This window comes from Excalfactoria chinensis, chromosome Z, assembly GCF_039878825.1.
Source record: "Excalfactoria chinensis isolate bCotChi1 chromosome Z, bCotChi1.hap2, whole genome shotgun sequence".
In the NCBI taxonomy this organism is placed as follows: domain Eukaryota; kingdom Metazoa; phylum Chordata; class Aves; order Galliformes; family Phasianidae; genus Excalfactoria; species Excalfactoria chinensis.
The window spans coordinates 55,549,172-55,574,504 of NC_092857.1; the positions used below are offsets into that span (position 1 = coordinate 55,549,172).

Consider the following 25,333-nt stretch of genomic DNA (forward strand, 5'->3'; position numbering starts at 1 on the left):
AACTTGCTGCTTGGGCAACACAACTGTCGTGTCTTTTGGTCTGGCAAAGGGTTACACTAAATACAAGCCACTGACCACTTAGGTCATTTGACCATCGACCACAACTGAAGACAGTGAAGGTATCGTCAGTGAACTTACTTGCGGTAACAGCATTTTTAATCTTGTTAAAACATAATCAACATTACACAAAAGCATAGAGAATAGCCAGCTCAGCACCTCTAATGAAGTTTTATGTCCTTCTCAATAACAATTTCAAGTAGCTTCCACTTTGTTGGCAACAACCCCCTTCCTTCCCCACCCCAACCCCTCCCAAACCTTGCAATGGTATAACAAATGGCATAGTGATACCAGTATCTAAAAAGCAGAAAAGTGCAAGACTTGTAATACACAGTTAGCACAAGATCGTCAGCTCACTATATCAACATTTTATATAAAAATACAAGCCAATCAGTTATTCCTTCCTCTCCCCTTGCCCCAAAGACACTTAATACACTGTGCAATGTCACAGTGTCTCCTTAATATAAAGTCTTAGTCAGAGAAGTCATGATAGAAAAATGTTAACATGTTTAGAAACTCAACATGGCAGGAAGAAACATTTCTGCTCATACTCCTTAATTTTCACAGCACATCGTCAGAGGCAAAGGGAATGGTTTTGGGGCTTCTCAATCACTCAGTTGTACTTCTAGTAGTATTCTTCTGCAGTTAGAGTCATGGAGCAGACTAGAAGCTCAACTCTAATTATAAACAATGCACAAACTGAAGAGCCAGATTTTCTGCAGCTACTGTGCATTCTCTTTGAAGGATGAAACAGTTTTTGGCAAAATGAAAAGGAAATAATTTTCTTTCCACCAGAAAGTCAGTTTCTTGTTGCCAAGACCATAGTGTAAATATAAAACCCATCATACAGAATCATAGGCAGCACTTGAACAGAATAAATTACTGTCACAAAAATCAGAGCGGCTGTTCCCACCTGCACGTGGATCTTTTCACAAGTAGAAGTTTGACTACAAAACAGATGATAAGGTATTGACTGGAGATGGTTCTAAAGCATACCAATGAATACATAGTGGCCTCAAGAAGAGTCTACAATGTAGCAAACTGAATTGAAGAGCAGTCTACCCAGCAGAGAGGAAAAGATGAAAAGAGAGAAAGTAAAAATGAGGCCCCTGGTGCCACAAAGGGCTGGGAGACCTGGCTCACCTAAACTGTATTATTCAAGTTTCCTGCTTAACCACTGGGTGACACAGGAAATGCACAAAAGTCAACTCTTTGTACAAACATATCCAGCAGTTGTGTTTCTGCAAATTCCCAATGCTTCTTTCTTTACAGCGCTAAGCTTTGTTTTACTATAACTACAAAAATAGAGTTCTCCTGCATAAAACATTCAGTGTGCTCAATCCGATGAGTGCTATGAGAGTAAATCTTACATTTATACCAGACCTAAGGGATTCATAAAACAGTATCAGACACTTCCTTCCTTTAACACCTTCCTTCCAGGACAAAGTGATTCATCTTTTCATTCAGAAACCCAATTGCTAGAGCACTTACACAAGGATGATCACACAATAAAAACTAACCCCTGAAACGCAGTTATCTTTCACAAACTTTCTTTCACAGCTCCTATAAACTCTAACTTCCTACCCCTATTAGTGATTTCTGAAAACTAGTAGTTTTAGCAGGACAAAGCTGTCTACAGAAATAATCAGAATGCGTAAGTCACTCCTTCCTGCCCCTTACCATTAACCATTCAGGATCATCTTGGCTGGCAAGAAATGAAGCAGTGATTTTGTCATAAGGGAACATAAAAAGTAGGTACTTTTCTTCAGTAAGTTTTAAGATACGTTTCATTTGTTCTCAAAATGATGATGATACATCTCTTCGCAGGAGTGCAGCCATAACCCTCAGCTGTATAAAGGCACCCTTGTGTGGGACAGAAGATAGATCTAACACACAGGAAAGTACTCAGCCACTGTTAACAGTTTTAATCATGCATTCATGAAGTAGACCAGCTGTTTTCATCCCATTCAGAAATATGCAGAAATTCATAAAAAGCACTGATAGCCTTGTCACCAAACACTTCTTATATGCTATTTTTCATGACTTGAAAACAGACAATGCAGTTCTGTGTTTTGTTTGAGCTGGTTCTTTTCCCAGTCTCAGAAGACAAAACAAGATGCAATAATGAGAAACTAGAGATTTCTTATGGAATACAACTATCATTAGCAATAAATAAATAAATAAATAAATAAATAAATGTGGACAATAATAATTTAAATTAATAAATAAATCACTTGCATTCCTGTAATGACAAGTAGTGTAACATGAAGTCAAAAGCCATTGATCCATGCTTATGAATTTTCTCAATTCACATCAGCAGAAGTGGCTTAAAGTATAGTACTTCTGCAGTGTCATGGAAAACCATTCCCAGTCTATTTGTTTTAGAAATGGTGATAAAATCACAGATATGAGCAACCTGGTCTTTTGAGCAACCTGGTCTAGTGGGAGCTGTCCCTGCCTAAACCAGGGGGTTGGAACTACACGATACTAAGGGTCCCTTCCAACCCAAGCCATTCTATGATGCTATGATTCTATATATATAATAAAAATGATTAATGACAACACAGTAATTGAATGAGCATATATGTCAGATCTTTACAGACTTTCACATTTACTGTTGAATGCACTGAGAAATACCCATTACAAATCACTGAATTCCTATTGCTTCTATGCAGGGAAGAAAGTTAATTTAACATGCACTACATCCGAACTGTGCATATAAACTTAGGAACCAGTTGCACTAGAGTATCAACATTAAATTCACATCCATAAAATCAACAAAGTGATGGTTTTGAGTATTTCTCATTTTAACTGTGATTATCATCAGTGTAACAACTTGTATAGATTTTCTGATTATCTCTTTATTAAAGCACAGTTTATACTAATTTGATGAATGCAGAAATACTGACTAGTTTTCAACAAGCTAATCTTATTTACAAAGAAAGAAATATTAAATGCATGCCACCACTCTGTGATGGCTTTTGTGTACAGCTGTCTTCATTTCACCTTTATTATTTTCAAATGAAATAAACATATACACAAGTGTTAAAAAACTAGAATCTGAAAAGGTGAAAGTTCTGACCTGACAAATTATTTTATTTCACATGCAAGCATTTAATGGATTGATTAATTGATTGACTGATTGATTGATTTCCCCAGTATCTGTGAAATGGTCTTATGCAGAAGCCCAAATCATTCTGGAAAACATCTGTTTGTATCTACTGTTTTCCCTATAATCAATGATACATTTTGTAGCACTGATCACAGCAAAAGATTGCATGGATATCATGACGGCATGCATCAGGCTGTTTGGCCTCACAGAGGGTGACAGGTGAGAGGGGAAGAGTTCTCTTGTCTTTCCAGGGACAAGAGATGTGGATGGCCTGATCTATTTCTCTTAATTCAGAGAATCATAGAATTATAGAATGGCTTGGGTTGAAAAGGATCACAATGATCATCTTGTTTCAACATTCCTGCTACGTGCAGGGTTGCCAACCACCAGACCAAGCTACTCAGAGCCACATCCAGCCTGGCCTTGAATGTCTCCAGGGATGGGGTATCCACAACATCCTTGGGCAACCCATACTGTGCTTCACCACCCTATGAGTGAAAAACGTCCTCCTAATATCTAACCTAAACCTTCCCTGTCTCAGTTTAAAACCATTCCCCCTTGTCCTAGCACTATCCACCCTCATAAACAGTCTTTTGCCCTCCTGTTTATATGCTCCATTAAATATTGGAAGGCCACAATGAGGTTTTCCTCAAACCTTCTCTTCTCTAAGCTAAACAAGACCAGTTCCCGCAGTTGTATTATCCCATGTTCCTTTTAACAAATCAGTTTCTCCTGTCTCAGTTGGGTTTTTCCCCTCTACCTCCCCACCACTTTCTCCCACGAAGAGGGAGAGGTGTCTCTTGACCAACTCCTCAAACTGCAATAGTAAGACTATAGAACCAGTGGTGATTCAGATGGTTTTTGCTTTCTTCAGTACTCTCACTGCATGTAAGTTGAACAACTTAATCAGTATGTTAGCACATGCTCTCAATTATTTTGCTTAGGACAACACACCAAAAGCTCAGCAGCCAGAGTAGAAAAACAGAAAACAGAGTCTCTGCCATATTCATTTGCTAGAAATGCAATGGGCACGGCACTGCAGCTGCTCATTTTTCCTTAGCTGTCACTGACTTCCAAGGAACTTTGAGAAGTTTACCACGGGGACTGTTTAGCACTTGGCAGTCCATGATGTGCATATGTGATCAATTTTCAGTGAAATTTTGGACCAAATATTTTCATACTCAGAACATTACTACTTTCCACAAACACAAATGCACAGACTTCTATTTGATTGAACCTGACATCCATACAGGCATAAAGAGACAAACCATTACCAGCAATCACATCTGAATATGTCAATACTAAAAGACTGGATTTCAATCAAATCAACCGAAAGATTGATCTGCATGAAGGAATAATTAGGCTGTTCAGTCACTGGGAACAGGTATTGCAGGTACTACCAGAGATAACAATTTCTGGTTTGTTTTTTTCAGATGAACTCTTGTCTAAAGAAAATTAAGCATTGATCATAAACCTGGTTTTACACAGGCTACAAAGCAGACACATGAAAGAAACTCTTAAACTTCCAATCTGACCCAGACAGAATCTCAGAATCAAAACTGAAAGGTCCTTTGGTTGTAGATAATAATACTGTATATAAACTTGGCCATTAATGAAGAAAGAATTAAGAAAATAAAACAGTAAAAAGTGCCACAATGCAGCTATCTTGCTATTTTCTGCTCTAGTTCTGTGATAATTATTTAGTTGTACTTCTTAGACAGCTACAGATGTGCAGACATTAAATTAATTATGCATTCTTCTAAAAATTAAAGTTGCAATTACGTATTCCTTCACACACATTTTTTTTTTTTCCATTTATTCTGTGTCATTATGCATTTTTTCATGATATTTGTTCTGCGCAATCTTGTGAAGACAATGTGGTACACATATGGTAAACCTTATCTATCAAACTAGCCACTATTTTCTTCAAACAAATAAATACAGGCATAATTGCTGCCCAAATCTATTTACATAAAATTAATATAAATAGATGAAATACTGTGTATAACTTTGAAAATACAGATTGTTTAAAATTGATGAGTTTTATGATCCCAAATAGGTTTTTTGCCATTATCTCATCTGAAATTCAAATAATAAGTGTTAGAAATTATTATAGACCATTATCATGGGATTTTGTTTAAAACTATGAATCAAAGACAATAACCTAAGAATGGGGGGAGGGGGGGGAACAAAAAACCAAAACAAAAAAAGCAAGTAGTTAAATATAGGAGGGTAAAAGTTCTATCCAGGAAACTGACCTGAGGCCATGTTTGAATGAGTAACCTTAGCTTCCTTAAAGAATTATCTCACTTTACAGTAAATGGAAATTGGAAATGAAAGAGCTAAGGAAAAGCAACTTACAAAATGAAGTATAATGGAAGTTCCATGACCTTTTCCTCCTCTGATTACTCCCAGTTCTACTCAAATGCACTCCTATGTCAGACACCACTCTGTCAGACAGTCACTCTGCTGCCATCTATTGCAGAGAAAAAAATATGCAATGGAATATTGGTAGGAAGGTTCAGCATCTACAACCATGCCATCAACCTCCTCTGACACTGTGGAACAAAATAAAATAGGAGATATTACTTCTGGAGGAGCCCTTGCAGAAATCAAGGAGTTTATTCTCTCAAAATCATTACCAGTTCACAAGCTTATTAGGTACGGGACAGATCTCTTACATGGAAATTCTGAAATTAACCAACATAAGGATGATTGTGTTGGGATCACAATTTCTGAAACAGATTTTATGCTGTCTATAGGGCAGAAATGGCATTTTACTCATATGACTAATAGTTTGTATGACATTGTCTGAGTGGAGAAAATAAGAGCATTCTCAGTTTAAATTAAATTTCAAAATTATTTTATCCCATTTTACTGATTTTTGCATGGGTTACAGTTTTACTTCTCAAAGTATCTGTAGTATCTCAAAGAATATTGCTACCTTATAAAAGCAAAATGAGAATCACTAGAAAGTAGATCAATCCTGTACTTTTAGATCTACAATACATCTGCAAGATCAAGACAAATCCAATTTAGAGACATACAAAACTCACTGGCAGATCATTTCCCACATCTGCCTGACAGGTCTGTATCTTGTGATTCATTCATTTCCTTTACTACTGCTAGTTCATTGTCTTTATTTGTTCTACAGAAAGCATGTTTGGGAAGAGCATAACACCCCATGGAAAAGAAGTGATTTTACTCACGATCAGTAAACAATTAACTTTCCAAATCTCTCTTCCTCCCAGTTCTACCACATTGCCAAACGTCTGTCTTCTATATTTCACTTCACCGTTTTCCACATTCAGAAAAGCTACGTTCACAGATATGCAAAAATGTTCTTGCTGATGTGTCAGATGTGCTTTGGTCAAAGTTTCTGGTTAGATTTTAAAAGGATGGGGAAAGTTTATTTTTCAAGCTGTTAAAAATATCAAAATTTCAGAACATCAACTTCACTTACCATCCCTACACATATATACAACACTCCCTCAAATCACTGGACTGAAAACTCCCAATATGCAAGCCACAAGTATATTATATATATATATATATAATATATATATATAGTATATATATATATACAAGTATATTCTTTACATAAGTGAACTGAAATATTTATTTAGGCATTTATAAGTGAAGAAACAACTGGGAGACCTACAAAACTGCTAATTCTTTGTTTACTATACTCTAACAATTTCATCTCAAGAGTCAAGTCAACATTTGCTTAAGAATTATCTAACAAAGGAAAAAAATAATGAGGGCAAGCCTCAAGTCTGTCAAGAATTATTTCCAGTCTTTCACAAAAAAAGTGATTTTATCTGAAGTATCATGGTCATTTTTGTTTAAAAAGTGGAATGTTTAGGGTGGGTAATATGAATGAAAATCATATTACTTTTCTGAATAAGGGAATGAGGGTGAGAAGATGTTTAAAAGCTTTGGGAGAAAAGAGAAAAATAAGGAAGCATTGGACCTTCAATAGCACATTTACTTTTCAGACAGGAAATTTGGCCTTAACTGTGCAGCTACACCTCCTGTGACAGCATACACTGGCTTATCGAAGCATCAAAGAAGAAACAGAATTTCATATAATGTTGTAAATGCTTAAGTGATAGACAGTCAAACTATATAATTATACAATCACATTTAAGAGCAGGCCAACATAAATAATGTCAATACAGTTCATGGAGAATTCTGTAAACTTTCTTCAGTTGGATTCCCACAGCAGAGAATAACAGAATAACTGAATTGTAGAGATTGGAATGCACCACTGAAAATCATCTAGTTTAAACTGCTGCTAAAGTAAGTTCCGTAGAGTAGGTTACACAGGAAAGCATCCAAGTGGGTTTTGTATATCTCCATAGAAAGAGACTCCATAATCTTTCCGGGCAGCCTTTTGCAGCACTCTGTCACCCTCACAGTAAAGAAGTTATTTCTCATCTTCAGATGGAACTTCCTTTATTTCATTTAGTGACTGTTGACCATTGTCCTGCCACTGGGCACCACTGAAAAGAGACTGTCCCTATCCACTTGGTACTTGCCCTTTATATATATGTAAGCAATGATAAGATCCCACTCAGTCTTCTCTTCTCCAAGCTGGACACAGTACTCCTGATGTGACCTCCCTGGGGCAGAGAAAGAGGTGAAGATTGCCTCCCTCCACCTGCTGACCATTTTATTTTTAATGCACCCCAGGATATCATTGGCCTTCCTGGCCACAAGGCATGCTGTCTCATGGCCAACATGCTGTCCATCAGCACACTCTGGTCCTTCTCCACAGAGCTCTTTTTCAGCATCACTCAGCATTCTATTTTCATCCCCTAGACTGCACTGATGCACATGGTTATTCCTCCCTAGGTAAAGGATTCTATACCTGCCCTTCCTGAAGCACATCAGGTCCCTCCCTGCTCAACTCTCCTATCCATCAGGTCTTGTTGAATGGTAGCAGAGCCTTCTGGTGTGTCAGCTACTCCTCCCAGCTCTGTAGCATCAGCAGACTAGCTGAGGGTGCATTCTACTCCTTCATCCAGGTCACCGATTAAGATATCAAACAAGATCATACCCAGTACCAACCCCCAGGGAACACTAATAGTTACTAGCCTCCAACCAGACTCTGTGCCACTGATCACAACTCTCTGAGCTCTGCTAATCAGTCAGTTCCCAATCCACTTCATTGTGCACTCATCTGTCCCATATTTCTTAAGCTCACCTATGAGGATGTCATGCAAGGGGGTCAAACGCCTTGCCAAAGGCCAGGTACACAACATCCCTTATTTTCCTCTCATTTATCCAGCTGGTCATGACAAAGAAAAAGGACTTCTATCACTTCAAAGTACAATAAATACCAAAAATGCAAGGGATTGGGCTTTGTAGGTCAGAAGGAAGGCCCTGTGTGTGGTATATTGCCTAAATCAAATGGTGTTGGGAAAGCTAATGGCTTTTGTGTCTGTATCTGGATGACACTGATGCTACAGAATCCATGCTGGAACCACATTTTTTCAGTCTTATGATACACTTTTTTCTTTCAAATAGTGAAATGTTTAAGAGGTGGGAGAGGACTGTAATCCTCTGTGTGATGAATAAAAACCACCCCAAAACTCACTGTTTTTCACCTCTTTTGCTCCCTCTCTTAGGAAATCAAACACAATTAAAGACTTATTTTAATTCTTTTTGGAGTTGAAGATAAATGAAAGATCAATATGTTTTAAAAAATAACGATACAGAATATTGACACTCCAGAGCTAATAGGTAATAGTATAGCTGATCTCTGCCCTGAAGACATGTTTCGTAGAATCATAGAATCATTCGAGTTGGAAGGGATATTTAAAAGTCAACTAGCTCAACTTCCTGTAGTGAACAGCATCTGCAGCTGGATCAGGTTGCTCAGAACCTGGTTCACTCTGATCTTGAATGTCTTCAGGGATAGGGCATCCACCACCTCTCTGGGCAGCCCATATCAGTGTTTCACTACTGTTACCTTAAAAAAAAAAAAAAAAAAAAAAAAAAACTTCCTCATGTGCAATCTAAATCTCTCCTCTTTTTAGTTTGAAATCATTTTCCCTTGTCCAGTCACAACAGTTTCTGCTAAGGAGTCTGTTCTCTCCTTTCTTATAAACTCCCCTTAGGTATTGAAAGGCCTCTATCAAATCTCCCCAGAGCCTTCTCTTCTCCAAGCTGAACAGCCCCAGTTGTTCTCTAAGCTTGTCCTCAAATGGGAGGTTTTTCACCCCTTGGATCATTTTTGTATCCCTCCTCTGGATGTATCCAAGAGTTCCATGTTTGTCCTTTACTGAGGAATTCACAAATGAGTGCAGTACTCCAAATGAGATCTCACCAGTGTAGAGCAGAGGGGGAGGACCATCTCCCTTGCCCTGATGGGCGTGCTTCTTTTGATAAAGCCCACTGTAACAGTTGGCTTTCTGGGCACACTGTTAGCTCATGTCCACCTTGCCATCCACCAGTTCCTAGTCCTTTCTGGATGGGCTGTATTCCATCCTTTCACCAACAGTTTGTACTGATAAGGGAAGTTGCTGCAGTGCAGGTGCAATAACTTGCACCTGGCTTTGTTGAACCTCATGAGGTTATCTGGGCCCACTGCTTCAACCAGTCTGGATTTCTCTGGATGTCATCCCATCCTGTAGGTGTGTCAGTCATGCCACAACCAGAACACAGCTTCATATCACTCACATATATGCTGACGGTGAATTCAATCCCACTGCAGACATCACTGATGAAGATTACTAGTCTCAGTATAGACCTCTGAGAGACAACAGTCATCACTGATCTCCATTCAGACATTTAACCATTGACTGTCACATTCTGTGAAAGATCTCTCAACCAGTTCCTCTTCCTTCAAACAGTCCTCTTATCAAATCCATATCTTTCCAATTTAGGGAGAAGGATGTTATGGGGGGCTGCTCCAAAGGCTTTAGTGAAGTTCATATAGACTAAATCTGTGTCTCTCATTTGTCCACTGATGTAGTTATGCCATTATAGAAGGCCACTATGTTGGTCAGGCAGGACTCGCCTGTGGTGAAGTCCTGGTGGTTCACTGCCTCATATCACCCTCCTGTCTTCCATGTGCATTAGCCTAGCTTCCAAAAGGATCTATTTCATAATAATCCCTGGCATAGAGGTGAGGCTGACAGGTCAGTAGATCCCCATGTCCCCATTCTACCCTTATCAAAAGTGAGTGCAATATTGCCTTTTTTCAGTCACCAAGGACCTCACGTGACTAACATGACATTCCAAATATCATTGAGAGTGACTTGACAACTACAGCCAGCTCCCTCAGGACTCTGGGATGCATCTTATACACATAGGCAACAAACAAAGTTTGTTAAGGTTTTACTGGGCCTCTATGAAAGTTATCAACTGTTACCAACATCAAGTTACCAACATTAAAAATAATGACATAACTTAAGCCAAAATCTTGTAAGATTTCTTAATGCTTACTTCTTTCACTAACTTGCTGAAGCATCTTTTTTTTTTTTTTTTAATAGCACTACAAAATATTGTTAAGAGTTGATTAAAAAACAAACAATCAAACAAACAAAAAACAACAACAAAGACTATCCAACAGAGAATGAAATCTGTGAAAGGCCTTGTGGGACTAGATCCAAAGCATTCTAAACATTGTGTTTATTTTCTGTAGTTTTGCAGTTTTCTATCCTTCCAAATACAAAGGGATTTGAAGGTCTGAAGGATGTGGTAAGAGATAGAAAAGAAAAAGAAAAAAAAATGTAACCATCTCACTAGACAACTCAATTCCACATACAAATGCAACAATTACCAACTTACAGAAAATTATATGACAGAAAATACCATGTGCTCATTGAAAGGCACTGTATCTGGCTGGACACGAATAAAAAGCAGCAGAACCTTTTGTTTATAACTATATTTACATACAGAGCAAGTAATTTCAGTGACTTTTCCCAGTACAAAAGAAGAATGCCTTATAAATTTAAGCAATAGATTGTTTCTTCTCCTGTCTGTGAATTAGGGAAAGTGATTTTCCATTCTCAAAGATTTCCAGTCAGCTTGTGGTGTGGAAATCAGAACATACCTACATAGGCTATTTTCCATAGGTCTTCTGATAGAGTAGACAATAAGGACAATTCTCCCTTCATTTTTATTCTTCTGAGTAGAATGGGGAAAAATATACTGATCGTTATAAAGTAATCAAGTGAATTTCTGTTCACCACTGGAAAGCAAGATAAGGTACATGAATGCAAAATATTTCTGTTACATCAATGAGATAACAGAAGGAAGATTGTTGTACATACTTTAATGTCTTCATCAGTGATGTCGACAGTGGGGTCAAGTGCACACTCAGAAAGTTTTCTGATGACACCAATGTGTGGGATGCAGTCAGCACACCAAAGGCCATCCAGAGGGAGATAAGCAGGCTTGAACAGTGGGCCCAGATGAACCTCATGAGGTTCAGCAAATCCAAGTGCAAGGTCTTGCACCCGGTTCAAGGTAACCCCCATTACCAATGCAAGCTGGAGGATGAAAAGATTGAGTGCAGCCCTACAGAAAAAGATAAGGCCCTGAGCAATCTGATATAGCTGTGGATGTCCCTGTTCATTGCAGGGGAGTTGGACTAGATGGTCTTCAGAGGTCCTTTCCAACTCTAAGGATTCTACAATTCTATGATTGTGATTAAGTGCAAACAGTAGAAGCTACATAGTTGGATGCTAGTACCTAACTCCAAAGGATAAGATAAATCAATAAAATACAAACAAAATCCAAGAATGTAAGAAATTCTCCTCTGAAAACTGAAGTGATTCTTGGTTTGTAGTAAATGTCTCCATATGTGAGTGCTTTGGTAATAGTTGTTGACAGATACAGCCACGAAATTTCCACTGACAAAAATGTAGCAGTTCTAGAATTAGCTAACTTCATACACATATCAGCTATCAAGGCTCGCTTACTATCATTTTGACAGTACTTTCAGTTAACACTCTACCCATAGGGCTTCAAAGTAGTATACACAAACATGGTTCAGACTCTGAAATGCAATCTTGCCTGTCAGAACTTGGAACTGAAGATATAAGTATTAGTAGTAGACTGCTCCAAAAATAAAGGTTCATATTTATTTTCATGCAAACTACAACAGATACAAAGAGCACAATGACACTATTTGATAGAACAAATTCTCAGCTACAAAAGACACTTTCAGCATAGTCACCATCATTACATTTTCACCAGCAAAGAACAAGAGCCTGCACACCATACATGAAAAAAACTGCATCCATGGATATCACCTACTGTCACTGTCTCCACTGCTGAAACACAGCACCTACTGCCTCTCTATTTTCACATACACTGTTTCATCCCCACCAGTGTTCAGTAAGCATCAATGAATAAGTGCTGCTTTTTTCTATGTGGAGAAATTCGGTGACACACTTTTGCTCCATATGCACTTCTATATCAGAAACCATTCTGTCAGACTGCCCCTCTGCTGCCACTTATCACATGGCAAGAAAATGTAACAAAATACTGGTGGTGGGAAGGTTCAACTTCTACTGCCATACCATCAACACCCACATCTGATGTGATCCGTCAACAAAACAGGAGGCACTACTTTTGAAACAGCCCTCATACATTCTAACGCCTCATACATACTCTGGGTAACAGTTATGAAGAGTATGCTGTAGTGACTTCTAAACCTGGTGTTAAAGGCACAGCCGCTCTTAACTTTGAACTAGTTGTTGCTACAAGCAGTTGAGAATGCAACACAGACCGTCACATCCAGCAAAGAAGTTGAGGTGATTTCAGCTGAGCTATGTGAGCCTATGGTCATGTTTGTAGCATCATCTGAGATGTTTGTTTCTAAAGACAGTCGAATTATGGCTACTACACTTCAGTCACAATTGCTACATAATCACTTTAAGCCAGAAAATTCACATGTATCAGGGAAAAAAAAAAAAATAGAAAAAAAATAATTGCAATTTCAGTATGGACGCAACGTTCTGTGCTTCAGCATACTAACAAGTTAATTCTGCACACTGACATGAAGTGGAATAATAACTTCAAATGAGTAAGCAGAATAATTTTAACATTCAAAACAAAAGCCCTATTCCAACCAAATTTAATTCAAGTAAAAATGTAGAGTCATTATGATTGACACTTCTAGTTCTGCATCAGTAAATTTGCCAGTTTCAGATAAAAAGTATATATATATATAAAGCAAAGTATGTATTAGGGAGTTTGACAGTGACTTTGGCCCATCATCAAGGCCTTCAGATTGTCACAGGTTCACTTCACTTTCATCAGAAAAAAAAATTGCTTTGAACAGACAGAACAGTCAAAAGAAACAGATGGTATCATACTTCCTCATCTATGAATGTATGGCTATTTTACTTGGAAAATTCCCCTCCAGAATTATTTCTGCAAGCCAAAGAAGCATGCAAACATTTTTCAGGCTACTTGGAATATAGCCAGTCTAAACTTGTGCATTTATTATGTATCATTTTGCTGCAAACACAGTTCATTCTTCGGCTCTGTGAATGGTACCTTCTTGGAAGGGAAGGATATAAGAATTCATGAATCTTAGCTGCACTAACACAGCATAGGTGATGTCCCAGGGATGCAGCACTCCAAAAGATATTCCCAAACTGACAACAGAAGATACTCCTGGAAAGCACCGAGAGAGTGCTGACAGAAGAGCAAAGAGGTTCGGAACGTCTGAAATGGCATTCCTGAAGCAAGAGGAGAGAAATGCCAAACACAATCTCTACAAAACATGCTAGAGAAAAATCTACAGTTTACTATAGAAGAAACACAGGAAACACATGAACAATTAGAGTTGGTTTAATCAGAGAAAAAGAAAGGCCTGTGAATTAACGTCAAATGTAGAGCATCAAAGGTGGACAGGAATGAAGAGGAAGGCACAGCACATCAGGAAGAGAAAAAGGAGATAATATCTGAAGCATAGGAGGGTGCTGTGGGGGCGGACAGCCCATGGCGATGTCCCCAAGCAACAGGCTGTGACATCACCAGGTGACGGATTGTGACTGCTCAGCCCTCACTGCTCATAGTGGGGTGCCGGCAGAGCCTGGCTCAGTCTGGCTCGTTCCTGGACCGTGCTGAGCAGCTGTGCGAGGCTTGGAGGTCGAGCAAGGTTTTGGCTGTGCTGTGCTGGGTCGTGCCTGGGGCTGCTCGCAGCATCTCAGTGCCTGACCCACAGCATCGCTACTGTTTCCCCGGCCCTGCCCAGTGCAGGCAGCTGGGACCCTACGGAGTGCACCCGCAGCAGCGGAGGTGAGTGGTGCGGGGACATGTGGGTCCCTCAGGGCAGTCATGGGCTTGGGAGGGCTTCCTGCTGAGGTCTTTCACACCCTGAGACATCGAGTGACCGTGGCCTCTCTTCCTCTTGCAGTGAGACACCTCCTCTGTAGCTCTGGTGAAGAACAACTCATCATCTTCAGTTCTCCCAGCCAGCTGCAGCAAGGAGACCATGTCTGCAGAAGAGGCATGGACATGTGCCATCTGTCGCGATGTGCGACAGGACATGACCAGTGTGATTCCATGCAATCACACATTTTGCCTCGGCTGCATCCAGCGGTGGGCGACTCTGAGGGACAGCTGCCCGCTGTGCAGGACGGCCATGCAGACCATCCGGGTCTGCGTGCGGGGCGACAACCAGTTCGTGGACTGCATCGTCTCCCCGCCCGCAGTGCCGGTGCCCGCCGGCTTCAGCACCACCACCGGCCCCAGCGGCGCTGCGGCGTCCGCTCCGCCCTCTGCACCGGCGTCCCCTGAGCCCATGGCCGCGGAGCCGGAGAGAGTGGGCGGCCTCCCTCCGGAGCTCTGGGCTGCGCTGTTCAGGGACAGACGAGACATCCTGGACCCGGTGCTGCCCTGGCTGGAGCAGGAGATCCGGCGCAGCGGGGAGCTGCGCTGGTGGAAGATCAACTGGCTAAGGAGCGTGATCCTGGCGTTCCTGTGCCAGGTGGGGCCGGACAGGGACACGCTGGTGCGGTGCATCGAGCACGCCCTGGGACCCATCACCGCACCGCTCGTCGACGCCCTCATCAGCACCATCGAGAGCCGGTGCGGCCAGGAGGCCCGGAGGATGCTGGGCCTCGAAGACCTCAGCGCTGCCCAGGAGCGGGAGGACGGGCCCGAAGACCCCGGCGCTGCCCAGGAGCACGAGGACGGCTCTGAAGTCCCCGGCGCTGCCCAGGAGCACGAGGACGGCCCCGCTGCCCCGTCCGGTCCCGCCGCCTCCCCGCAGGATTCCGCCGCCCCCAGCGCCGCGCCCTCCGGCAGCTCCGGGGGTCCCGAAGCGGAGGAGCTCCCCGGCACGTCCAGCGGGGCCCTCGGCAGAGGATCCCGGCGCCCCACGAAGAGGAGGGCCGGCAGCGCCCAGCGCGCTCCTCCGCCCCGCAAGAGGCGGCGCCCCCGCCGGAGGAGATATTTTCGATAGCAGCCTGGCCATGCACTCAGGCAGAAGTACGGCGCCTCTAGCGGGACTTTCACAGCTTCCCAATAAAAGATAAAAACACAGAGGCACGTGTCGTTCCCAGGGTCCAACTTCCCAGACCGTTCGCCCTTCACGCTCACGCCCAACACGGTGCCACTCAAGCGTCAGTGATACCTCAGCACCCTTATTGCTCTCCTTAAATACCTGAAAATTGATTGCAGCAAAAGCAGGATTGGTCTCTTCTCACTGGTGACAGTGTCACAGATTTATCTAGATCAATCTATCTCTGTTAAAGGGGTATCTCTGTTCGGCTTTGATCGCTCAGCCTCATAGTTGACTTGAAGGAGGAGGTGGAGAGGCTGAGGACCTTAAAGAGTGTGAGAGGGAGATTGACAGGTAATGTCAGTCCCTCTCAGCCTCAGGTTCTCAGTACACAGCTGAGGCTCCTCATGGAGCACGTCAGCCCCTGCCACCTTACAAACAGGTGATAAAGGGGAACCAGCCAGCTGACAGTGCTGCAGCGAGCCCCCTGTCCTCTCTTCCCCCTCGCAGCAATTTGAGAAGGGAGGAGGAGTGGAAATGGGTACCTGCTTGGCAGAGGGGGCATCCCCCATCCCGACCATCCCCGGCTCCCCAGGTGCCTCTGTGTAACAGGTTTGAGGCCCTGGATTTTGAGGGGGGGACAGGTTCACCCATGAGGTTGCCTCTGGCAAGTGGTTGCCCCCAAGCCTCAAGACTGCTTCTACCTGTAAGGACAGAAGGGTGATGATTGTCGTAGGTGACTCCCTTCTGCGAGGAACAGAGGGCCCTATATGCCGGCCCAACCCTACCCGCAGAGAGGTGTGCTGCCTTCCCGGGGCACGGGTCAGGGACATTTCAAAGATAATTCCTGGGCTGATTCGACCTTCGGATTATTACCCACTTTTAATAATTCAGGCTGGTGGCGAGGAAGTTGATAAGGAAAGCCTGAGGTCTATCAAGAAAGACTTCAGGGGAATGGGGCGAATACTTGAAGGAGCTGGGGTGCAGGTAGTCTTTTCTTCTATGCCCATGGTGTCAGGGAAGGGTACAGGGAGGATCCAAAAAACCCAACTCTTAAATAGATGGCTTAAGAGCTGGTGCAGACGCAAGAATTTTGGCTTTTTTGACCATGGGGCAATTTACACTGCACCTGATGCAAGCAGCCTGTTCCTGAGGACGGAGGTAAGAGGATCTTAGCTGAAGAATTAGCAGGACTCATTGACAGGTCTTTAAACTAGGAACGAAGGGGGAAGGGGACAAAATAAGGGCTACTGGGGTTGAATGGGTCATTCAAGGGCTTGTACCAAGCTCCGTGGGCAATGACCGCAGAGTGCAAAGGGAGGGAGTAGGGCAGGGGGATGCTGGGGATGCTGCTGTTCTAGGGGATCCTAGATCCCTTATAAAGGTGGCGAGACGGATAGTCCGGCTGAAGTGCCTTTATACCAATGCATGCAGCCTGAGTAACAAGCAGGAGGAACTGGAAACTGTGATGCTCTCGGAAAGTTATGCCTTGTTGCTATCACAGAAACATGGTGGAATGACTCCCACAATTGGGATACTGCTATCGACGGCTATAGACTCTTTAGGAGAGATAGGCGAGGTAGGAAGGGTGGGGGAGTTGCTCTCTATGTCAGAGATTGGATAAACTGTGAGGAGCTCCCTATGAGAAAAAGTCACGAACAGGTTGAGAGCCTGTGAGTTAGGATTAGAGATGGGACTAATAAAGGTCAGCTGGTATTAGGGGTATACTACTGGCCACCTGATCAAGAGGAGGCTGTTGACGAGGCTTTCTTGCTCCAGATGCATGAGGTGTCTGGCTCAGGGGCTCTTGTCCTGGTGGGGGACTTCAACCATCCAGACATCTGTTGGGAAAACCACACGGTGAGCTGCAAGAGCTCCAGAAGGCTCTTGGAATCCATTGATGATAGCTTTCTGGTTCAGGTATTGGACAGACCGACCAGAGGTGAAGTGTTGCTGGACCTGCTGCTCACCAACACTGAGGAGATCATCAAAGGCGTCAAGGTTGGAGGCTGACTGGACTCCAGCGACCATGCCCTGGTTGAGTTTGTGATCTCAAGCGATGTGGGCCTGGCAAAGAGCAGGATCAGGACACTGAACTTTAGAAGAGCAGACTTCAAGCTACTCAATGAATTGCTGGCCAAGATCCCCTGGCACGCTGCCCTCAAAGACAAGGATGTTGAGGAGAGCTGGCTGCTCTTCAAGGATGCCCTCCTGGAAGCACATTCCTCTGAATAAAGTGGGCAGGCGAGGTAGGAAACCAGCATGGCTCAGTAAGGACCTGCTGAGAAAACTGAGGGTGAAGAAAGGGGTGTACAAGCTCTGGAAACAAGGCTGTGTCACCTGGGAAGAATACAAGGATGCCGTCCGGACTTGCAGACGTGGGATCAGGAAAGCCAAGGCGCAGGCAGAACTGAACTTGGCAAGGGACGTGAAAAACAATACGAAAACCTTCTACAGGTACATTGGCCAGAAGAGACAGGCTAAAACGGGCGTACCTACTTTGGTAAATTTAAAAGAAGAAATGGCTTCAACAGATGAAGAGAAAGCTGAGGTGCTGAATGAGTTCTTCACCTCAGTCTTCACTGGTGGCCAGGATTCTAGTCTTTTTCACGTCCCTAAGCCCTGCATCCCCAAACCTCTATGTGGGGACCAAGGAGGTAAATCCCTCCCCACTGTAAGGGCAGAGCAAGTCTGAGAGTGCCTTCTTAGACTGAATGAGTACAAGTCTATGGGGCCAGATGGCGTGCATCCCAGAGTCCTGAAGGAGCTGGCTGAGGTGGTTGCTGAGCCGCTCTCCATCATATTTGAGAAGTCGTGGCTGTCAGGTGAGGTCCCGGATGATTGGAGGAAAGGTCACGTCACTCTCATATACAAGAAGGGGAGCAGGGAGGACCCAGGTAACTACAGGCCGGTGAGTCTCACCTCCGTGCCTGGGAAGATCATGGAACAGATCCTCCTGGACAACATGCTTGATCACATAAAGAATGAGCATGTGATCCAAGACAGCCAGCATGGCTTAACCAGGGGAAGGTCATGCTTAACTAATCTTGTGGCCTTCTATGATGGAGTGACGGCGATGGTGGATGAAGGGAAGGCGACCGATGTCATTTACCTGGACCTGAGCAAGGCCTTTGACATGGTCCCCCACCACATCCTCATCTCCAAATTGGAGGGAAGTGGATTCGATGGGTGGACAACTCGATGGATAAGCAATTGGTTGAAAGGCTGCAGACAGAGGGTGGTGGTCAATGGCTCTATGTCCGGGTGGAGGCCGGTAACCAGCGGTGTCCCCCAAGGGTCTGTCTTGGGACCGGTGCTCTTTAACATCTTTATTAATGACATTGATGAGGGAATTGAGTGCACCCTCAGCAAGTTTGCTGACGACACCAAGCTGAGTGGTGCGGTTGATACGGTGGAAGGAAGGGATGTCATTCAGAGGGACCTCGACAGGTTGGAAAGCTGGGCTCAGGTGAACCTAATGAGGTTCAACACGGCAAAGTGCAAGGTTTTGCACTTGGGCCAGAAGAACCCCAGGCACTTGTACAGGCTGGGAGGAGTGGTCCTTGAGAGCAGCTCGGCAGAGAAGGACCTGGGGGTCCTGATGGACGAGAGACTTAACATGAGCCAGCAGTGCAAATGGGATCCTGGGCTCCATCAGGAGAGGGGTGGTCAGCAGGGATAGGGAGGTGATTCTCCCTCTCTATTCGGCTCTTGTGAGGCCCCATCTGGAGTACTGTGTCCAGGTGTGGAGCCCTCAGTACAAGAAGGACATAGAGCTGTTGGATAGGGTCCAGAGGAGGGCCACAAAGATGATCAGGGGACTGGAGCACCTCCCCTATGAAGACAGGCTGAGGGAGCTGGGCTTGTTCAGCCTGGAGAAGAGAAGGCTGCGGGGTGACCTCATTGCAGCCTTTCAGTACCTGAAGGGAACCTACACCCAGGAGAGGAGTAAACTCTTTGAAAGGGCTGACAATAGCAGGAGTAGGGGAAATGGATCCAAGTTGAAGGAGGGAAGATTTAGGCTGAATGTTAGGGGGAAGTTCTTTACTAGGAGAGTGGTTAGGTCCTGGAACAGGCTGCCCAGGGAGGTTGTGGATGCCCCGTCCTTGGAGGTGTTCAAGGCCAGGTTGGACGGGGCCCTGGGCAATCTGATCTAGTAAATGTGTATGTTTGGTGGCCCTGCCAGGCAGGGGGGTTGGAACTACATGATCCTTGAGGTCCCTTCCAAACCGGGTCATTCTGTGATTCTGTGAATCTGACCGACTATCATAATCCACAGAAAATTGCACATAGATTACACCTGATCAGTAAAAACAAACAAACAAACCAACACACAGAAATACTGTGCATCACCAGTGATTACCAGTTTAACACAAATAAGATTACCAGTTAGCAATAACAAATAGGATTACCAGTTAACACATTTCAATTAAACATTAAACAAAGACAAAAGATAAACATCATTTTTGAGTACCATATAATTGTCTTTGAGATATTAGATGAAGGTGCCTGTTTTCTCTCTCCTACAAGTGATAGTTTTATATGATTTAATACTTTCTAATTTACCTTAATTACTTCAATAGAAATTTCTTGAACTGCTAATAACTTGGATGATATATTGACCGACAGACTGTTTATCTGAGGGATTCATCAAACATAAGAAGTCTTTCTCCATTTGTTAGCACCTCAAGACCCACGAATAGTCAGCCTTTACTTCAGACCATTTTCTTACTTTCATCAGGAAGTGAAGGGCCTTCCTCTGAAACACACAGTTCTTTATATTTTTTCACTGTCCTGACATTTATTTAATAAGACCTAGCAAATGAAGTAATTAAATCCATAAAATGGAAGGGACATTTCTATACTTTACTCCCACAACTAGTTGAGTATCACAATCCCAGTGCTGTGGGATGACCCAGAAAAATCCGTGAAGCAAGGCATAATATGATGGTAAAACATAGCACACCAGCACAAGTAAGAATATCACACCATCACAGATTATCTTGTGTGGGAAGTGACCATTTGGGATCCAAAGCCGAGCTCTACACAGCACCCTACATCAGAGAGCAGTATTCAAATTCTCCTAGAACTCCAGCAGCTCAGGGTCATGACCACTGCCCTGGGCAGCCTGTTCCATGTCCACCATCTTCTGGTGCACAATCGTTCTCTTAGCTCCCCTGACCCTCCCCTGGCACAGCTCCATGCCGTTCCCTCCATTCCTGTCGCTGTCACACAGAGCAGAGCCCAGTGCTGCCCTCTGCTCCCTTCGTGGGGAGCTGCAGCTGCAATGAAGGCTCCCTCAGCTCCTCCGCTCTCAGCCACTCCTCCTGCATATTAATGGTGCTAATGCTCTGCACCAGCTTAACATTTCATCTGACTACGTATTTAACTGACTATTTTGTTATGTAGGAAATCAATTTCAGTAAGACAGTTTTCATACTTCTAGGAGATTACAGAGTAGGTAGTTATTAACTAGACATTTGAACAAAAACTGTGCCAATTCTAGGACAAGAAAGAGAACCTTTGTAAAAGGCAGGAAAAAAAAAAGTCCGGAGACTTTCACAATAAATTGCATAATCGTAAATATATTCCCAAATAGAAAAGACTCACTAGGAACAACCATAACTTATGTCTGCTCCAGAACTGTCCAAGGCCTGATGACACTGTGGATGTGTTCATTTATTTATAATACTATGTGATTGTTTATTTATTTATTTATTTTTCACTAAGCTCTCTGCTTAAAACTGATAGAGGTGCAGAATGTTGGATGCCAAGTCACCACAAGGTATGTGTCAGAGTTTGTTAAACACGCTCTGTACACTCATTAATTTTACATTGCTGCCGTTTCACTGCTGGGGAAATGCAAATGGCAGCACATGGCACTGCCCTGTGGGGAAACAAGGGAAACACTGCATATTTTGGTTACGCAGGATTCGTTTTTACTCCCTTTATAGACTTCTTTGCAATTTTTTTTTGCTGTGTAGGCAAGTTCTATGTCACATCTCACCTGCCTGAGGCACTCCTCTATAGCAGGATTTTTTACACATGACGTATAGATCTCTGAATTTAAAAAGAATTAAAAATGTGCATTTACTGCAAGCAAATAGATTTAACTACACTGACATCTCTTAATTATGTGGGGAAAAAATAAAATATAAATCATTTTTTCTGCGGTGTTTTCTCCAAACACATGGCTCTTCAGTACTAAAGCTTATGTACTTTCATCTCAAAAGGTCTATTACAGGGCTTGAGAGACAAGTTAGACTGGTATTGGATAAATCTCCAACTTGATTTAGAAAGAAGGAACCTGTTTCACACAGGCAACTGCTTTTACTGTAATGTGGGAAAAAGTTGCAGCTGAGGAGTTCTGTTGCAAATTGATGTTCCCAGAGTCTAAAAGCAATCAGGGCTGGTGAAGCATGAGTTTAATGTGTTTGCATTGCAACATCAAGAGGAAAAGATGAGATAAACCTTCTGCTCTGATGGAGCATATTCCTAGCAATACTAGTTTGTTATAGCCATCATCTGCCACTGCATTTTTTCTGCCCATCTTCACAGTATCCATTCAGTATACCAGGAATAACCCTGGGTATGGAAACTACTTTCTTTCCATAGTCCCTTGGTCATCCAATGTTGCCCTGGAAGACTCCAGTGACAATCTGATTTCAACCTGATTGATGTAATGTAAGACCAAAATTCTCATGGATGCTGGCTTGGCACCATTAAGTAGAGTAAAATAGTGTGTAGCTGTTGTATTTTCCACGTACAACAGCTCAAGCATTCTCTTTCACTTGATATCAGCTAGTAGCAATGGAAATGCATTATGTTAAAGAACAAGACCATATCAGTACAGGGACAGGCAAACAAATAGTGAAAAAGAAGAAACCCAGGCAGTTTGATTCCAGACTGGTATGACATTTATTCCATGGCTCCTCAAGTATCTGCATATATACTGAAAGGCTGCAACTCACTTTGGCAAGTTACGCAGTTAAAGATTCAACAGGATCTGAACAAAAACAAGGCATGAGTCACATATAACAGCACTTCCTTGTACTACATAAAATGTATGTTTCCACCCTGTGAGCTTGGCATGTTAGTTCTCCAGCTTACATCAGTGAGGTCTTTCATGCCTTTTTATTATGTAGTTTTCTCACTAAGCAGAAACTTTACTTCTTACACTTCACAATGGCTTCCACTGAGAAGCATATATTTTCTCTTTTCTCATTCACCAGTTTGCAGGCACTAAGCAGCTAACTTCTTTCTCAGTATGCTACAGTCTTCAGCGTTGTCTTTTAATAACCACCTGCTTTTATTCTTACAAGTTTTGAGCTTATTATGCACAGTATATCTATCATCCCCAAATGTAAACAGAAATAGATTAGACACACATGATATGAACACTGCAAAAGAAAAAAAAAAAAAAAAAAAAAAAAAAAAAAAAAAAAAAAAAGCAAACAAACAAACAAAAAAACAGAAACAAAAACAAGAGAAAACCCACAGGAATAGGCCAGATAGTATCCGATAGTATCCCAGAGGTCATGTGACTTAGGACAGCTAGGAGAAGCCAGTGTTATTGATTCCACTTCTGGAAAAGCTGAAAAATATACTGAAAAATATATTATACTATGAACTAACAGAATTAAAAGTCAGATTGAATGCACTTCTTCTATTTCCAGCTATCCAGGCAAAAATTACACGACAAATAGATTTGACTCCAATCTATTCCTCTGGTGAAACAACTATGTTGAATAAAGAGAGAAGAAACTATGTTCAGATGTACCTCTTCAGGGTAGGAAGCTCACCAGTGCTCCCTAGGCATTTCTTCTGAAGGGCAGTATTGTTTGTAACTTAAGGTACACTCATGATCTCCACACACTTTGCTTGAAGTAGCCAGTCCTTACTTCTCTCTTTACACTGGGTCCAGACATTGGACCCTCAAAATGAGACAGATGATAAACAGTTTTCTATTTCACATTGCTGCAACAAATGAAAAAAGTGCATAGTTCCCTGCTTTGTACACCAAAGGACAGCTTCTAATTTCCGAATTCCATCACTTGCTCCTTGAGGATGCGTTTGAGGTTCACAGTAATTTAATGGTGATCTGCAACAAACTGTGTAGCTGCTATGAACTGTTCGTGTCAATGATGTACTGCTAATAGAAAGTAGTACTTTCTGTGTGTTTTCTACCTGAATGCTGTTTATTGCTACAGTGTGGTTTTTAATATATTTCTGCTGGCAAAAAATAATTGCATTTTGATTATACTGATCACACAGTAACTAGTATAGTACCATAAATTAATCATACATTACACAATATTTACTGTCCAGGAAATTGAATATACAGGTAAACATGCACGTTCGATTATTTTAAGGAAGCACTAGCTATAATGCAGCACTGACTGTTTCATCAGAGATTCAGTCTTAACTTTGGATCCAGAAGCCTTGTGTTTATACAGAATAAAGTGCATTTGTGAGAAGTCCAAATAAGCAAAGAAGTCACAGAAGGCCACAGAGTTCTTGCTTTCTGGGAAATACAATAGGAAAAAGTCTCAGCTAATCTGCAGTGTGAAATGCATCTCCCATTAAGTAAGAACAGCAGAGAGACAAAATCCTGACTTCACTTACAACTGGGTAATCCCTAAGTAGCTTACTATTCAGCACACTCTCTATTTCACCTTCCATCAGAAATGCCTAGCCCTCCCAAAGCTAGTAGGTATCAGATACCATTTGTTATAGTTTGGAGTAATACTGACATAGTTCAGACCAAGAAACTGGGGGAAAAAAAGAAAGTAAAGGATAGGACAAGCTGAAGAGACCATAATCTTTTATATGTGAAGAAGCTATTTCATCCTACAACCATATTTTATTTAGCCAAACAAGGTAACTTTTAGGAGATAGGAAATATTAAGATCCCATTTCCACAGATAACATAAGGTCACAAAGAAATTCAGCAGCAGTCAGAGAAACCTGCTTCTCAATCCTAAAGCTATATACAATGACTGGAAGGGGTCTAGGACTAACAGACAAGGCATGCAAATAATTCTGACCAAGAATTAATTACATCAATGAGATACATCTCAAAGATGGGCAGCCTCATCACTTCAGAATAGCTGACAGCACTATTTTCCCTTTTTAATACAAATGATCAAAGTAGAAATTACTGCCCATATAATGCTGTACTCTTTATTGAAATAACCTGAAACAAGGTGATCAATTTTAATATTTCCAAGTTCTTCAATAAATCTACATTCAGAATAATATATGCTAATAACAAAATGGTTTTGGGTGGAGTTAAAAGGTACTGAATTAAAAAATACTGCAATATATTCTCTTAATATAGTACAAAATTATATTAAATTTGTTATCATAAGATATAGATCCACTTGAAAAACAATTATATACAAAAATCTGTGTGTGGAAAACGCGATTGTTACTTTTTCAAAAAATTTATCTCTAATTTTTAATAGTTTCATAACAAATATTTTGGGTTTGAATCATTATCACCTTTTTTAGACAGACTTTTACTCACCGTCTATATAAAACAGGGAAATTTCTTGAACTTGTAGCAAGCATTAAATTTACAATAAATAAATAGATAATCAAACAAAGTCTTCAGAGATGCAACACTAATCTCTTTGGAATGATGGGAGCTTTCCAGTTTTTCATGGGAGACAAAGCCACAACACACC

At 42.1% G+C, this 25,333-nt stretch overlaps 1 long non-coding RNA gene across 1 annotated transcript in view; it reads right to left on the reverse strand.

Annotated features, from left to right (window-relative positions):
* Positions 1-25,333, reverse strand: part of LOC140263746 (uncharacterized) — a 192,419-nt gene that overhangs the window by 120,234 nt on the left and 46,852 nt on the right. The gene's annotated exons all lie outside the window — the stretch shown is intronic.